At 41.1% G+C, this 18,434-nt stretch overlaps 1 protein-coding gene across 12 annotated transcripts in view; it reads left to right on the top strand.

The window, feature by feature from the left end:
• Positions 1-18,434, top strand: part of STARD13 (StAR related lipid transfer domain containing 13) — a 291,307-nt gene that overhangs the window by 55,105 nt on the left and 217,768 nt on the right. The window contains exon 1 of one of the 12 annotated variants that reach the window (XM_071737429.1): positions 14,480-14,498. The exons of the other annotated variants lie outside the window; for them this stretch is intronic. The gene's annotated coding sequence lies outside the window, so the exon portion shown is untranslated. Of the gene's footprint in view, positions 1-14,479; positions 14,499-18,434 lie in introns of those variants that run through there. 12 annotated transcript variants of the gene reach the window in all.

Genomic DNA, 18,434 nt, shown 5'->3' with positions numbered 1-18,434 from the left:
GTAGTATATTATTTATATTATCTATATAGTGAGATTCCTTGAAAATTAAAATGCCAGGACAAAATAATAAAGAAAGTATGATAATTACTGAAAAAGACTTTCAAACTTTAGAAAATGTACAAAATACGTTTCAGCTTGGTACTGAATTAAATAATATTAGAATTTCAGAAGGTGAGATTACTGAGTCATGTTGCACAGTCTGAAATCCTCGGGCTGTTCAAGCTAATGTGTAAAACTTTCTCCTCTCAGAAGTTCTCATAACACTATGAAAGATCTTCAGGCCTGAACTGTTCCTGAACTGTGACTGCACTACTGCCTGACACAAGTTTTTGTGCTGCCCATCCTAGCTGTAGCTGTCCCTGTCCTGATGAGGAACTGTGCCAAGGAATTTTGTTGCACAGCCTCACCATGGTTCCAGGTGCACACACTATGTTCCCATGATCAAAATTTTGGGAACTCCTGCTTTACCCTGCCCTTAAGTATTAGTGAGTGGCTTGTATCTATGTCTAAAGCTTCAGGAGAAAAAACACTTAATGTAAGTGGTGTATTACACTAACAGGGGAGAACGTTCATCATATGTAGCTTGAATTATGTTTTTTTCAGACACTGCCTCCTTTGTCATGTATTTGATACTTCAGAATCCTACAGCCACCTCAAGAAACAGCAGTGTTGCTGTTGTTCTTGTCAGAAAACATAAAAAAGATGCCGTGTTTATGGCTGCACTAGGCCCATAAAATAAAAGAGGTGTATGAAAATTCTTCTTTACAAATATTTGAAAATATCTGGAACCTGTGCAATGTGAGACCATTCGAGTGTTTCACAGATCTCCCTGGTAGAGCAAAAGTCAACAGAAAATAAGCCCTGTCTTAAGTCAAGGCTCTGAAGAGCTGCATTCCTCTGCCAGAGCATGGGAATAGGTACCTGCAAGAATTGCAGACTCAGTCTTAGGTGGGGGGGACCAGAGAAACCTGCAGAAATCTGGTGATCTGTTCACCACTGAAGATGTTCCTTCAAAGTGCAGATGGAGATTCTGGATAAACCGTGGGATGGGCAGTGAGCAGAACAACTTGTGAGGCTGGAAACTTGTGCAAAAGCTGAGAGGATGGGGTTTGGTTGTATTTTCAAGCTTGTTTGACTGATAGGTGAAGATTTGGTAGGTTTTTCAAGCCCAGCAGCAGAACTACAGTATAGCAAAACAAACCAAGCCAAAACCTACAACCAAGAACCAGAGCACTACTAAATTAACAAATTTGCAAAGCATATTTCATGGTATGGCAAAATTCTTGAGCCAGAGTAAAAAAAATGAGTTACAAGTTTCCTCACATGTAAAAAAGCCCCACTAAAGGTTTGTGGAACTTTCTATAAAACATTTAGATGCTTTTGAATATTCTTCCTAGGTAGTGTATGGCCAGTTAATAAAATTAGATTCTAGTCATATACCTAGGGTCCCTCTGTTTTAATTTGTGTGACATTTCAAAAAACAATGTTAGCCTGGTATTTCAAAGGACTTAATTCCTTAGTAGTACCTTGGGACCAAATGTTGAATTGATGATTTGACACACTTGGGGATCTGTGATGATTTGGGTACTGTCACATCACTAGCTAACATATAACTAGTGATCTGTGCAAATGCTGAGGTCCATGTTTGAAACAAATTTGGAGAAACTTAAAAACATTTTAAAAATACAATCATCTTTATAAAAGTTTTTGGGTGATGGATTTGAGATTTCATTTTATGATATTCTTGTGTGGTTATTTCCTGTGGGAGAGACTGTGGTCCCCCTCAAGACTCTCCTTAACAGTTAACCAAGCTAAGTATGTAATATAATAAATTTTATTAAAAACTGAAATTGACTGCTCTTACCTATCAGAAGTTTTTTCGTCCAAACTAAAAGTCTTGACCAGTTTTGAATTATCTCAGGATTAAGACTATTGCAATGCAGCAGAGGGAAACCTCCTCTGAATTAGCCTGGAGTTCTCCAGAAATAAAAAAGACAAGGCACTGAGGCCAGCTCCTGCATTTGTAACTTTTTCCTCCAGAAATTAACTTCAGTAAAATCTCACCAGACTTTTGTATTGTATTACTGGGCTCTCGCTATCTGTACTTTCTATGTATTCTGCAATTCTCTGGCATTTAGACTTTTAATCCAATGTTTCAAAAACTGCATCTGGAATAGGATACATTTTAGTGTCAGATTTAACAGTTTATTTATACTCTTTATTCAGAGAAACGTTGTTTGGCCTTAACCTAATCTTTGTGATGAAGTATTTAGTGATATGCTATATAACCCATTGTCCAGTTTGCAGTTAGCATTTAGTGTTCCTATTCAAACAGTAAAATAGTGAAATTTCAGAAGCCATGTAATGACAATTTTGTGTCTTTGTAGTTAGTTTTGTGTCTTTGTAGTAAGTCATTACAAATGAAGGATTGATTTACTTACATGAAAATGTCAGGAAAAGCTGCTAACCCTGCCAAGAAATGACAGAATTTAACACTGCAGCTTGTATGTATTTCATTCTATAACAAGTACATCATATATCAAGACTAAGATAAAAGAATATGAAGCCAATAACTAGAAGACAGAATACACAGAGTGGCCAAGACAGCAATATAAAGTTAGCAGTCAGCAATCAGCTGCTTTTCATTAGCAACATCTGACCAAGATCACTGCCTGCACTGAGAGAAAGCAGAGTACTGAATATTTGTGAAGTTAAGGATCTAGGGCTGTGGAGCTAACTGAGGATCACCTCAAGCTGTACTTTTATCTGCTGTGTTATCAGAGTTTACTAAGATACTACAAATAACTGTAGAAAATAGATGTATGAAAAAGAATTATGTTTGGGAGATTAAAGATTACACAAAAAAACCCACCAAAATTGGGAAGCAAAAAAACTACAAAGACCCTGGTTTGGTTTGGTTTGGTTTGGTTTGGTTTGGTTTTTTAATAGAAGTTGCAATCCTAGCATGCATCTCCTGTGGGAGAAGGCTACCAAATAGCCCTCCATTTGATGTTTTGTATAGTGTAGCTCAGGTGCTATCTTGAAGTGTTAAAACTTTGTAAGGACCTAATGGTTTTAGTATTGTCTTGGAGGATACACTATGCCACCAAGGTAAAAAAAAAAAAAAAAAAAAAAAAAAAAAAAAAATTAAAAAAGGGAATGCTAAAAGAGAAAATCATGTTTTAAAAGCCTTAGAGGAAACTCCCAGTATTCCAAGCAAGCAGAGACAAACTCAGTTCTTTCTGAAGTAAAGGCAAAAGTACATTATATAGGCTCAGAAAATGCTTTTGTAACCGAATTTTTCAGACATGACAAAGTCTGAACTTTGCATGTGAATAACAGGCAGAAAATGCAAAAACTGCCCCTTCAGTGCTCTCATGTAAGACTTTTTTTTTTAAAAAAAAAATTACCTGGAATACAAACTGCAGCAAACTATGAGAATAAGAAGTGCTGCAAGTTGGAATGCATTCTTTTACAGTCTATATCTCAGATCACCCTTGCTTGTGTTTCCACTTGTATGTAAAGTTGAGTATGTAAAGATGAGTTTAAGATGCATTCACCAGAATGCAGATATCTACACTAAAAAAAAAAAACAAACTAAAAAAAAATAAAAATACCTTCTTGATAGGTGTTCTTATTCAGAAATTGTGTAAAAAAATGGTTGTAAATCCTAAGGAGTGGTGACAGAAGCAGCTCAGGACACACAGCATTTAATTCCAATGCAAATTAAAATTAAAGTGGAAAACTAGCAAGTATGAGCTTGAAAACTGGAGAAAATTAAGAAGCAAAATTCAGTTTATGCATCCAATCTAAAACTGGCAGTATATACCCAAAAACCCCATTCTAGGTATGGCATGGAAAATAAAAGTGTTCAGTTTTGCAAGTTAAGTAATTATTTTTAAATTTAGAGCTAGTCAGAAAAAACGCCCCAGAGATTCAAAATTCTCTATGACAGTGAATGATTTCCCAGCCCAGGCATGATATGTCAGGAGCCTCCAGCAGCTTGCTAGGTGGGCTACTAAGAAGCTTGTGTAGTTTAGCTGACAGGTAGAGGTATTTTCCCCAGAGGAAGGTTGTCAAAATTAAGCTGTCTTAGAAAAGTTTGATGAGTTGACAAATCTAAATTAAATTTTTTAAAAAATCACTAAGATTCCAAAGGAAATTCCTATAACTTTGGCATTTTAAGTTTTAAATTGACAAAATACTGGATGAGTAGCAACTGGGCTGGTTTCTGTATTGTCTATCCTTTTTCTTTTCCAGTAAGGATAAACTATTTATTAACCAGTTTATTATGCTAAGTGTGCTCTAGCTCATTTCCTTTCCTTCCTCATTTCCCTTGTTGCTGATTTCCTTTTTTTTTTTTTTCTTTTTAATGGTGACAATATCACAACAGAGCTACACAGAGGGGATCAGGGATGGAGAGCAAGTGGAAGAACTTGTCACTTTAAGTTCCTCAAGTTTTGCATTAAGACAAACTATTAAAATACAAAGTATGATCCTTCAACTCTTATCGTGGAATGTCTGGATATAGCCCAAGTGCTAATGCAGCACATAAAGTCTTATTCACCAGGATATCAAGATATGCCTCTTAAAACCTGAATATCTTGCAATTCTTCATATGCTGCTTTTGCTAGGAAGACTTTGCTTATTTTTGCTTATTATTGCTATTGTTAAGTCTACTGCATTTCAAATTACACTTTATAAATCTTGAGTAAGCTACATAATTGGAGGAGATAGCTAAAATCCTAGCCACCTTGAATTAGGCTAGGAATTGTTTGTTTTCAGCTATTTGCTAAAGTTATGTCAATTGACCTTTGGATTATTGTGATTGGCAGGGTTTTGCTAAAATATTGCCTATCACATGGAACTGAAATATTTGTGAATAGAAAATATCACTGCTGCTACTAGTTTCTTCTACTCTTTCTTATAAATCTCTCAGTAATTCCAAACAATAATATTTTCCTGTTCCTTTAAAATAAAATTCCTTTTTAAAATATAAATAAAGCTTATCGAATACCTTAACATAGATAAATGGAATTTTCAAATGCTTTCAGTTATGGTACTTCACTAAGAGCCAGGCAAGTGCAAATAACACTAAGGTACTCAAAATACAATGTACATTAGAGCTGGTGGTCAGTAATGGGTAGGCTAAACCTCTGCTTGATCATGCAAACCCTGAGACAAGGTCAAGCTTACAGCTTCACCTGCTTCAGAACATTTCTAGCAAATTTGTGTCTTGAAGATTTCGCAAAACTCCTGTAAATTTCTAAAAATAGCTGCTAGAGGTTACTCCTCTCTCGCAACACCCCACATTCCAGCACCAGATATCTTAAGCAAGGACAGAAAAGCCTTAAGGTTCTGGTAACAGTAATTGTTGCTATTTAGTGACCATCATATTCTCAAAATGACAGATTTTTTCAAGCTCTGGGCCACAATCTCACAACTCAATCAAAGCAATTTTTCGTCATAATTGAGATCAAACTGATTCCTTTAAAAGAATGTGGTTTATAGTTTTAACAGAGTTGTGTTTTTCCCAAGCTAAACAGGACATGCTAAAATCTATAAACACTATGCTGTATCTCAGTTTATGATTTAGTTATGAGTCTGGATCATAAAGTAAGATGTCCAAGGGGAGAAAAATACACGAGTCAACACTATGAAGTAATAATAAAACATTTCCACATACTTCCCTTCTACTTTTTTTTATTCTAAAAGGATAGAACTTGAGCTTACAAATACCATGAATAGTGAAGTTCCTGAAAGTTATTTCGATCACTGACTCATGCTATTTATGTCTGTGATTCTGATCTCTTAAAGAAAAAAATGCAGTTACAATTCTGCAGTAGACAATTATCATTAACAATTAAAAATATAAGACAAAATACATACTCTGTAAATGAGTAAGGGATCAAGGATCATAGGCATGCACAGACAGGTAATTGTTCTTCTGCATTAGGTGATGATCTTAAATTCAGCATTTAAGCTCCACCTAATTCCTTCTTAGTTTTTATGTTTGACATAAGTATTCTTGTCATTTAGAGAACATATATTACAGTAGAGTATCATAGTAGTTTATATATATATATATATATATATTATAGTGGCTTTTAGCATAGGCAGGTAGTAAGAACATATATATCAATGTATGGAATAAAGGGTGGTGAAAAAGAACCCAGCAATACAGAGAGGTGACCTGCAAAAAGTGTAATTGATAGAGCCTGTGGCTCATCCAAAACTTTGTCTGTAAGACTACATGCTGCTCCAGGTTGAAAGCTTTTGTTGGTTTTATCAGCTTAGTCAGAGAGGGCTGGAATCTGATCTCTAGAATTTTGGCAATTAGTTTTAACTGAAAATGTAGATATCTAACTACCTGTGGTTCCTGACCATGCACACATCCTGGTGGAGTAGGTTTGCTGCTCACACGGTTTAATTTTCTTCCCAGAGAAACCAGTGATGGGGGAGGAAGCGAGGGAGTGGGAGTGGAGATGGTGCACACCAGGTCTTGCCTTAACCTGGAGTTAAGACATTGGCAGAATATTATCTGGATCTGGGTGTTAGGGAATGTCTCCAGTTTCCACATCATAGAAAAAGCAATCTGTCAAATGTAGCACATAAATTCCTGATACAGTCAGAGGAAAAGACATGGATGCCTTTGAAGAACTCCAGAGGGAGATCCCATCTGATTAAGTGCAGGCATTTAAGAAACTTAGACAATGAAAAGAAAAATGCACCTCTTCACTCATCTCTCTCACTTAAAAAAAAACTTACACAAGGAGATTTGTTGCCACGATCAGTGTCCTTATGTCATTTTGACAAGCTTCTTATAACTGAAATGCTGCAACCCATAAGCCCTCTCAAGGAGAGGATACCAAACATAAAAACTGAACAATGTACATGTACTATAAATAATACCTGAAGCTAGTTTTATCTGGTCACTAAGTATAATGATTTTCTGATTTCAACAGTATACTCAAACTTGCTTCCACCTCCCTTTAACTTTGACCAATTCAAAACCTAGGAAAAAAAAAAAACAAAAAAAAAACAAAACACAAACTGAAATTACTGTTTGTGTCAAACTGGATTATTAGTTACACCAGCTTACTTCCTCACTCCTAATGACTTTTTTTCCAGAAGATTTTCAGTAATGTACCTTTCTGCTACAATTTATTTATTCTGCTGCAATACTTGTTTAAATTTCTTTTATGTGACTTTTCTTAACCACTACTCTGCACCCTGGCTTGAACAGGTTCTCTGAACATTATTTCAGAGAGGCACCAACTACATTGCTTCTTGATCCTTGGCCACCACTAGACATGGGCTTCTAATGAAGTTCACTGAATTCACTGGTGCTCTGCAAGGAGAAATTTGGCAGGGCTGACACCTAAACAGAAGTTATTGAGAAACCTCTTTTCTCCTTATGAAAAAATGTAAAAAGCATGTGGGATCAGTGACACAAATCCTAGAAAATCACCAAATCAGAACTGAACAACCCATCACCTCCCTCACAATTTTTCATCCATTTGTTGTTCAGGGACTAGGAGTCCTTCATAATGGAAAAAAAGTCATTTATAAAATCAAGTGTCTCGGGGTAGGAAGCAAAAATCTATTGTCCTGCTGTTTCTACAGAATTCACCTTATCACCCCAAGATGATTATCTCAGAAAAGTGAAGAATCATTCCAAAGTGTTTTTCAGATTTAAGATTAGCATGCTGACATTCTGCAGGACCAATGCATCCTGCTTTCCTCTGGCCTCTGAGCTCACACCTTTTAGCACCTCCTGCTCCCTGATCTATTCCCCACCTCCAGTTTCCACCTCCCACTGTTCCCTCTGTACCTGAATATGTCACCCCTGTCCCTTTGTCCCGGAATCCATGATTCTGGCAAAGGACATGAGCTTCAGCTGCAAATATCTTTCTGCTTACTGAACATTTAGCACACATAGCTCCTCAGTGGCAGCTGAGGAATGATAGGGGCTGTTATCTTCTTGTGTTCAGCTTACAGTAGGCAGTCATTTGAGTCTCCAGCCACTAATTTTGATCAGAGTTAGAAGTCTGCTCTCTCAGGTATTTCTTCCTGTCTTTTAGACAGTCTTGAAACCGTCAAAAATACTCAGAATTCATGCAGTTGAGCAACACCGAGGCAGAACAGCATTTAGCATTTTAATTAAAATGATAAATTCCAGTAATGAACACTTAGGACAGGAAGTCAATGAAAACTAGACCATCCTGAGGGAAAAACTGAGAACTTATTTTTTTAAAGGCATTTAAACAATATTTTGGTTGATATGGCCCAATTATGCTTGTGTTTTGTTTATTAAGGAAGAACAGATATTTGAGTTTTGCTTATTATAATTTGTATGGAACCAAATGAAAAGGATTACAATTAAAATTAAGTGCTCCTGGCACTAGGAGGTGTACTGTAAAATGATTCAAAGTTAGGCTGCAAAGCCTTGATCCTCTGTTCTACCTCTTTCTCCTGAGTGTAGTGATGTCAAGCTAGGAGGCTAAGCCTCCAAATGTGGACCTGGTTCTCTACCAGACTTCACACTTGGTAATTAATGGAACAGTGATTACAGCCTGACTTTAGCTTCCAGAACTTGTATCCTTCTCCCTCCCTATATCCTGCCCTTTCATACTACAAAATGTAATGGTCTTTGAAGAAAAACCTTTACCTATCATCAGAAAAGTAAGAAAATGAGAATATCCTTATCTTCCCAATCAAGGCTTATTTTAATATGTCAAACCAAATAAGCAAATCTTAAATTATTTCAGAAATGCTTAATTTTAAACGTTTCTAGGCCTTGCTGCCTCTCCACTAACAGCAGTAATCAACTGTCCCAAAGTAAACAGCAGTACCACCAGTTAAACAAAATTATGATTTCAGAGCCCTGTGCTTCTGACAACCAGTGTTGCCTTGAGAGAACCTGGGCAATTTCACGTTTTTAACTGCCTGACATTATCCACATAGTTCCTATTATTCATAAGACTTTTGCAATCAAGGCAATATAATCAGATCTCAGATTTAACACAATTATTTTTCCAAAGTTGAACAGACTCAGCCTCGACTTCAGCTTATTCTGACACCTGCCAGGTACAGCAGAGAGGCAGATTGTCTGTGCCAAACATAAATTTTCAGAAACGTGTGTACCTAAGTATTTAGATGCAGCCTTAGCCATTTTTAAATGCAGTGCTTGTTAGGCCAGTAACTGTAGTTTTGACCAGAAAACGCAATAACTACTCACTAATGAGCGCAGCTGCAGAAATATTCCTGAATATCTGATGGTCTTTAAATTACTTGTAATTCTACCTCTGCTTAGATGTGCAGACAAGGCTCTGCATGCCCGGTCTCGGACTGGGGAAACTGAGGCACAGCCTAGGGAACAGTTATTCCATGGGGAAGCAGAGCCACCCGCGGCTGTGACAATTGTTATCCCCAGACAAAGCCCGGGGGAAGCTGCTGTGGAAGGAGCGAGGCGAGGTGCAACTCAGCGTCCCCCTCACGGACCGCGGCAGCTCCTCCCCCCCGCCTCTGAAGGCCCCGGCGGCCCCGGAGACAACGGGGATGACCCGGGCCCTCTCGCAGGGCTGGGAGGAGGGGGCTGCGCCGCTCAGCCTCGCCCTCTGGAGGACCGCCTGCCCCCGGGCCGCAGCGCTGCCGGCACGGCGGGGCTCCTCGCAGAGCCCGAGCGGGCGAACCCCCGGTCGGCGCCTGCCGGGTCGGGGAGCGGAGGAGCAACGGGCGAGGCGGGGGTGGTTCCCGGGTCCCAGGTCCCGGGTCCCGGGTCCCTCCCGGCCGAGCCCTTCCCCCGCGGCTTCCCGGGTCGGTAGGGGGCGCGCTCGGGTCGCGGGCGCTGCGCTGCCGCTCGCCGCTGTCCGCCAGGTGGCGCTGCCGCCCCGCGAGCCGGCGGCCTCGCCCCGCCCTCCCCCCCCGGCTCCGCCCGCCGCTGACGTCACAGCGGCGCGCGCGCGCTCCGAGCGGTAGAGGCGGAAAAGGGGGAGGGGGAGAGAAAGAGGAAACGGGAGGGGGCTGCGCGCGCACCGCGGGGCGCTGTCCGCGGGCGGGGCCCCGCCCCTCCCCCAGCGCGCGCCAGGCCCTGGGGAAGGGCGGGAAGGGAGGGGACGGGACGGGACGGGACGGGACGGGACGGGGCTGGCGGGCAGCGCTGCCGCCGTTGTTGGCGGGGGGGAGGGAGGAAAGGAGCGAGCGAGGCATTCAGCGGGACCCCAGCAGCCGCCCCTCCGCCCCTTCTTCGTGCTGCCGCTGTCTCAAGCAGCCACCACCGGGGCTGTTTCCTCCGGGACGAGGAACGGTGGGTGGTGGAAGGCAGGGCGCTCGCCTCACCGCCTCGCCTGCCCAAGGGCCGAGGGTGAAGCAGCTGCTGCGACGTGAAGAGACGCGGCTGCTTCCCAATGGGGCCTGAAGCCGCCCTCCTGTGCGGGGGGAAGGGCGGCGGGGGGGGGTGGAGGCACCTCCTTCAGTCCCGCTCGGCGGGCCGTGCTGGCCCGTGTCAGCCCGGGGACCTGGGTGTACGAGGAGGGGCGGGGCCTTCGTGGTGTTCGGCGGCCCCGGTTCGGGTGGTGCCGGGCTGTGCCCTTCAGCACACGGGTGTGGAAGCAGCGCACCCTGTTTTGCGATTTTTGGTGAAATTAAGCTTTCCTAAACGAAGGAGGGGAAATTGAACACTTATGTTTTTGGGGAAAAAAACAAAAGAACATTCAATTACTAAAGTTGTGTCGCGTTAAATATTCAAGGGGGCTGGGTGAACTCTGGTGTTGGGATCATAATGTTAAAAAAATGCTTGTTCCGAAGTTGAAAAGAGAACTTTATTCATTCTTTCTGTCTTGTGTGATTTTGGTGGAAGAAGCCATTTTCGTGCTTTTTACTGGATGGTTTTCCTGTCTGGTGTCCAACATCCCAGGGAGGGTCTCTGCTGCTTGGGAAGCTGCTGTTTCAACACTGTTTCTCTTCCAAGAGTATGCCTATTATAAATAAATAGCAAGGACCTGCCACCTTACATTTTATATGGTTATATTCAAGTGTTTGAAAAATTTTAGGTCCTTGATACACAAGCACAACGTGAAGGACTTAGGTGGAGTTATATTGTTACAGTCTGGAGGAGCTTGGTGTAGGCTGCTGTACACATTAAACACAGACTATAAATTTGCATAAATGTTATTTTAATTCAACATAAGCATAGCTTGGCACGAAGTTAAATAATGTGAAATAACAGGAATTTTTAAAGTAATTGTATTTATTGAAGAAAAATACATTTGATTTTATACTGCATAAGTTTTTGAAATAAAGTTCGCAATATGAACAGCAAAGATTGTGTTACTTTTGTTACTCTGAAAGTTTCAGGAGTTTCTGGAGTCATTAGTAGAGCCAGTGATTTGTAAAAATGCATTTAAATATATCAGTAAATCTGTCACAAGAAATCCATAGATTGCTCTTGTTTTTGAATAATAGTGAAGCTCAGTAGTTGAACCTGGATACTTGGGTGTCAAACTTCCAGTGAAGATCTGGGAATGGTGCCTAATTACTTTTCTGGGCCTGGGATTAATGCTCTCTCATTATTGTTAGCTTGATGAAAATCAGTTCAGGATATAATTTAGAAGGTTTACATTATCTCAATTATCTGCTGGTCTTGTGTTCTCTCATAATTCATGTCCCATCTTTTTCCCCATCACCACCTATTCTTAGCTGCCAAAAATATCTTTCCTTCTGTCAAGCTTTCTCCTCTCTGTCCTTGAGCAGTCTCTAGTTCCTGGAGGTGCCTTTCACTCTTTATATTCTCCATTAATTTCTGATTTCTGTTTAGAAGTGGATTGCTAACATTTATTCTCAGTAGCAGATTGCAAGAACTTTGGGGCAGGGAACGATGTCGAACCTGACACAGCTCCATGAATAACTGGGAATCTTGGACAGGGTATCCTCTTTATCCTATGCAGTTGGGAGTTTTTTTGTCATTTGTCATAAATACAACTGCAGTCATTTTGCGGTTAAATAATAATGTTTTACCAATTGTAATTACTGTTTTATTAATACTAAGCATAGCCCTACTTCAGCTGTTGTGATGGCAACTGAAGCACGGGGCAGGCTGATGAGCTGCTCACAGCTACCTGCTGTCTGCTGCTGCACCCTGAGAGGTGAGCTGGGGTAGGGCACCCGTGATGGCTTCTCTTGCTCAGGGTGGGGTGGTGCTTTGCCTGCTCCAAATGAGGGCTGACTTTGTTTTGGATCTGGCAGTGAGAGGCATTAGTGCTTCCTTTCTTGAGACCTTTAGGACTTGGGTCTTCCCCTGAGGTTTGATTTACCCCTTACAGGGGTTGTGTTCGGGACCTCCTGAGTATTACATAAGTCATGAGATACTTTTCTTTATGCTGTCATCCTATCACTAACTGTTCTATCTGCTGGTACTATTTTCTTCTTCATGCTACTTTCCACTACTGGTCTTCAGGCACAGTTGTTCACCTCCTCCAATGTTACTTTTGAGTTACTAATCTCAGGGTGAACACCAGTTCTCACCAGTCACACTGATTTTCCTTTGTTACAGCCGGTAGGGATGCAGCTTACTACATATTCATTTGTATCCAGCAGGGTCATGGCACTGGCAAAAGCCTCTGTCTGCCCCACGTGGGTATTTGTCTTCACTACATTATTCCAAATGAGAATCACTTCCTACACAGAAGTAATATGTTCTCATTTCCACACAGAACAGAAAAAGAACAAGGTTCTCTTGGGGAAGAAGCAAGCATGCATAAAAATAATTTTTCTTTCAGTAGTTTAGTATAAAGACGTCTGTGTGTAGCCAAGAGGCACAGCATTAGAGCTTTAAATCTTGTTTGGAAGCTGCTAAGGTAGGAGTTGTTAATGCTTTGGAGAAGACATTTGTTTCCTCACTACTTATATTAAGATGCAACATCACCTGGCTTGCACTTAGAAGACCTAGATCAGAGTAAAGTATTTATTTTCTGTAACAGTCTAGTCTTTAGGTTACACCATTCCTCGACCAAAGACCTCAAATATTATCATAGACAAATTCCGAATAGTGTGCTACTTTCTAAGTAAGTTGGAACTGTGTTAGACTACACACATTTAATAGAAAAGGGTGATTTCAGCAGGAGCAGTGGGCCCTGTGGTGGTTTTAGCATGAACATCTATGTGAAAATATCATGAAGAGCTGCCCCTGTCATGCTCTTGTTGGCTCTGATTTGAGAACTCATCTGGAACTGCATTGAATTTTTAATTTGTGGATCAAATCCAAAATAATATAGGACACAGAATTTTGTTGCTTGACGTGAAAGTCCTGTTCAGTTTGCTGCATAATGCTGTGCTAAAACTTTCAGCTCATGCTACTGAAACCTGGGACAGAATCCTGTGCAAAATGCCAGGTTCTTATTGCCCAGTTCTTGCACCCTTTTTTTTAGGCATCAGCAAATGGCCACTAACTGAGACTTGCTATTAGCCCAGCCACTGGTAAAGCAGGGGGGGGGTGTGCTATTTTCTGGGTTGTTTTTTTAAATTTAATGTCTCCTACTTGCTTTTTTTTGTGTCCAAATCATACAGTTCAATCTAAGACTAAGAGCTTGATGCTTATCTTGTGGCTCACTGTAACTGGGAAGCAGTACATAGGTGGGACTGATCATTCTGAGTTGCTCTGGTGGACACAGAGCCTGTATGTTTACCCTGAAAATGAAGTTTTCCACAGAATGCAATGATGGCTGCAGCTTTCTTTGTAAGGGAAAAAGGTTCTGCGTTACTATTTTCTGTAATGTCGTGGTTTATCTTCCCCAAAAGAAAAAGGTTTGGCTTCCTCTGTTGTTTCAAGGACACTAACCTGTTTTCTACCTTCTGAAATAATTTCTTATGGTAAATTTTTATGGTCATAGATCCTTCTCTTCTAGATTTGTCTGTGGAGAAACAAGATTTGTAAGAGAAACTGCATGAGGTGGAGATACAGCACATGTAGCTTGTCTCCTGTGAGGACAGGCTGAGAGAGTTGGGGTTGTCCAGCCTGGAGAAGGCTCTGGGGAGACCTCATGTTGGCCTCTCAGTAGCTGAAGGGGGCCTACAAGAAGGCTGGGGAGGGACTTGATGGAGTGGTAGGACAGGGGGTAATGGGCTAAACTGAAATAGGGGAGATTTAGGTTAGGCATTAGAAGAAATTCTTCAGTGTGAGGGTGGAGAGACACTGGGACAGGTTGCCCAGGGAAGTTGTGGATGCCCCTTGTCTGGAAATATTCAAGGCCAGGTCAGGTGGGTCTTTGGGCAACATGGTCTAGTGGGAGGTGTCCCTGCCCATGCCAGGGGGTTTGGGAATAGATGGTCTTTAAGGTCCTTTCTGACACAAACCATTCCATGATTCTACAGAATGCATAACCTGGGGTTGAAGTCCTGTTTGTAGGACTGGGAAGACAATACCTTAGTTTTACAAAAGTGCTTCTGTATTTTCTAGGGCTAAAACTGGTAAAACTATTCTGCTCTTCCTTTCATGGTAGGTAAATAAAACAGCTTTTCATGCTTGTGTCTACTCAGGCTAGAAGAAGAGGAATTTCTTGCACAGCCACTTGTACCCGGTATTAAAGTGATCCCAAGAAAACAGATTCTATTCCAAGTTCTCTTCCAATCTCAAAATTTACTTTTTAGGTGCAATTAAGCAGACTGGGGAAAGCAAGCTGTAAGTTAATTGTTCCAGTATGTAACATTTTGTTGATTTAATGGGATGAGAGCCCTCAGCTTTTGTGAAGACCAATCTGAAGCACACCCTTGCTTGGTCAACCAACAGTGCAAGAAGATACCCTTCTGTCAGCAGTCACAGGCTAAATTTTTCAAGATAGTCATGGTAGGAGTTACTTTATTTTGAAGTTAGTGATTTTTGATGAAGTGAAATTTAAATGTTTCTCAATAGCTATGTGTCTAAACTGTTTTGACATTCATGACAATTGTGCAGATGCAACCAGTGTTACTGATGGTGCCAAATTGAATGCACATGGAAGGCATCAGAAACTTGATGGCTGCTTAAAGCAGCCCTTGTTTGGGATAAAAGAACTGCAGCTCACTTTCTCTACCTCACAAGGTGGAGGCAAAATAGATAAAGAGATAAAACATGATCTGGCATCAACTCTGAAGCAGCTGAAGATGGGGTAACCCAAGAGGGTAATTCAAGTACAAGAGCAGGAGCAGATGTCAGTTAAAACAGCTTGTCTGGCCATTTGGGTACCAGTTCTGTAGCATGTATCAGCAGCACAGGCTGGTCAGACGGTGTGTTTGTGAAATTTGGTGTTGCCTGACATCATAATTTGTTAGATGGTGGAGAATTGTTGTAGGCATTGAGAACTGGGAAAGTGAAAACTGTTTTTTTTTAATCACCGGAGCAAACCCAAGTTGCATTTGATGTTAAAAGAAACTACAAGTTGTAATTTTTTTAAACAAGAAGTGCAATACAAAACTAGAAATTTTACTAGAAAGAGTAAAATAAAAAAAAAAAAAAGAAATGCTAGATAAATAGAATAAATGCTAGAAATGCTTTTACTAGAAATAAAACAAACCTGCAATGGAGTTTTCATATGAGGCTGTCTGGGACAAGGGGCTACTGCACAATAAAACTTCTGCAGTAGTGTGTGCAATTGTTTTCTAAGCATTTTGCCTCTCATCTTTTTTCTTCAACTAAATTAGTTTCTTTTACCCTTCCGATTTCTCTCTCTTGTCTTGGGTGGAGTACCATGCTGATACAGAATCACAGCATTGTCATGGTTGGAAAAGACCTCTTAAGATCTCCATGTCCAACTGTCAACGTCCCCCCTCCCAATAAAATAAAATAAAGTGACACATCTGTATCACATGGCCACTACTGCATGTCCTGAGGTACCTCATCTATATGGTTTTTAAAAACTTTCAGGGATGGTGATTCCACCACTTCCCTGGGCAGCCCGTTCCAACACCTAACGACTCTCAATAAAGAATTTCTTCCTCAGATCTTGTCTAAACCTCCCCTGGTTCAACTTCAGGCCATTTCCTGTAGTCCTATATCCTGGTCCAAACCAGGACATTTTATCATATGTTGGTGAGGAATAAGACAACTACAAGAAAATGGATACCACATTCCTCCCCCCTTTCCCCCAGTAGCTCTCACGTCACCACCGAGGCTGCAGGGCAGCTCTGGGAAAGTCCAGGCTGGACTCCTGGAGTCAGCAGCAGTTGGGAACTGGAGGCAGGAACACACAGATATGGGCTGGCACGGATCAGGAGCACAGGCAGAGGAACGGATGGGGTCCTTCCAGGATGCTGGGTGAAGGAATGGAAGCAGGAAAGGCAGGAAGGACAGGCAGCCGGAAGCTGGAAATCTGGCTTGGCCCTCGTGATCCCTCAAATTTATACTGAGGATGACGTATATGGGATGGAATACTCTGTTTGGTCAATTCTGGCATCTGTCTTGTCCGTTCCTCCCCAAAGGAGGGCTGCAGGTGGGACCTCTTTATGTTTTCCTCAGAGCTGTGCAGTGCCCTTGGCTCTGCACACCAGTCTCTAGCAGTAACTATAAACATCAAGTGTTATCAGTCCTAGAAACACACACTGTCTGAGAAACTTGCTGTTAATTTCAGCAAGTGCAACTACTTACAAGAGACTTAGCTAAAAGCAAAAGTACAAGACAGAAAATCACCTTTATCCTGGCCCAAACCAGGACAAGGGCCCAACACCCACCTCCCTGCAACCTCCTTTCAAGTAGTTTTCGGGAAAATAAGGTCTCCTCTCAGCCACCTCTTCTCCAAACTAAACAATCCCAATTTCCTTAGCCTCTCTTCATAGGACTTGTTCTCCAGACCCTTCACCAGTTTGGTTGCCCTTCTCTGAACTCGCTCAAAGTCTTACCTGTGGTTAGGGGCCCAGACCTGAGCACAGTACTCAAGGTGTGCCCTCACCAGTGCCAAGTACAGGAGCACAATCACTTCCCTTCTACTGGCCACAATGTTCCTGGTACAAGCCAGGATGCTGTTGGACTTCAGTCCAAGAAATTAGCTCAGGTTTCTTCATCTGGGAAATATTTCCATAAACTAATATTGGAATGACTGCATTGGTACCAGGGCTCCTATGCTGCCTCGTATAGAGCAGTAATCCTTAGGAATTTATGCAGGAACCCTTGAAAAAGATATGGGACTTCAGGATTTTATTTTCTTTTGTGAGATGGCCATTATCACTATGCCAAATCAACTTGTTGATTGCAAATCAAAGGCCAAATTTACCAATTCACTGTCTGAGAGATTAAAAGCTGTTCTAAAAAGTAACTGAGTCTATTTCTGAGCTGTTACGAGTTTGCCTTTATGAACAGTCAAATACATGAAATGAGGTTAAAGGTTGTGTTGCATTATTTTTATATTGTACCACTTCTTTGGGTTCCCTTTTCTGCCATGTTGTGCAGGTTTGAATGATAACACTGCACCCTTCAGTGTATATCCTTACTGTTTGGTGTCCTGAAGTTAACATTTCTGCAACTTTCTTTCTGTATTGTACTGTGTTAATCCTCAAAGACATAGCTAGTGGTTTACTAAAATGCTAAAATGTAGGCTAGAGAAATGCAGAGGTAAGCCTAATGAAAGAAGATAAAATCAGTTATGTGGTGGCACTCTAAGGGGAAGTGGCAAAAAGTCAGGAACAACCTTAAGCATCTAAAAATCAGTTTAATTTGCTTTGAAACATCCAACACTCTAGAAGGATTTTTCAGATTCATGGAGTTAATGGCTTGTGTCTCTTCTGAAAATCTGCTTGAAGAAATCATTAGCTTGGGGCAGCAGGCCCAAGAAAGGGCAAGAAAGCACAGAGAAGTGACTGATTGGGAAGGGAAAACAAAGCTCCATACAGACACGTTTAAGAAGTATAAATATCACAGAGGGGAAAGTGCTCATCCTGGAAAAGGCAGTTTCTATAAAACCCATTAAATTGATACTATCTTTGTATTAGTATTTGTCTTATAAATTTTGTAGTTCCTTTTCTTCTGGAAGACTGCTGAGGTCCCAATAGCCCATCTTATGTGAATGCTCTCCATGTTTAGGGGATCAGAAGGATCCAGATTGGTCTGAATGTAATGCAACAATCCTGCAGAGCTTTCTCTTTCCCAGCAGCCTAGCTATGCACATCATTTTGCCTGCTGACTTGAGAGACTGAAGAGCATTTCCATGATCATTTCAGCCAGATAGTAGTACATTTTTTAGCAGTGGGAAGGTTGCTAACTGCAGAGTTTGCTTTACCTTCTTTCCAGGACAAAGTGAGTTGTCCATCTAAAAGCTCTGTCGATATTTAAGCAAAAGTATAATGGGATATGAGGGAAAGTTCCCTTTGCAATGTTTTATATTTGGTATAGAAGGCATGAAGAAATCTATTTTGAGAATAAAAGAGTCCTTTGTATTCTAAATACTTTTTTTTCTTTCTTTCTTTTTTTT

Source organism: Heliangelus exortis, chromosome 1 (assembly GCF_036169615.1).
Source record: "Heliangelus exortis chromosome 1, bHelExo1.hap1, whole genome shotgun sequence".
NCBI lineage: Eukaryota > Metazoa > Chordata > Aves > Apodiformes > Trochilidae > Heliangelus > Heliangelus exortis.
Note: the sequence above shows the minus strand (reverse complement) of the source record. Positions and strands in the feature narration are given on the sequence as shown.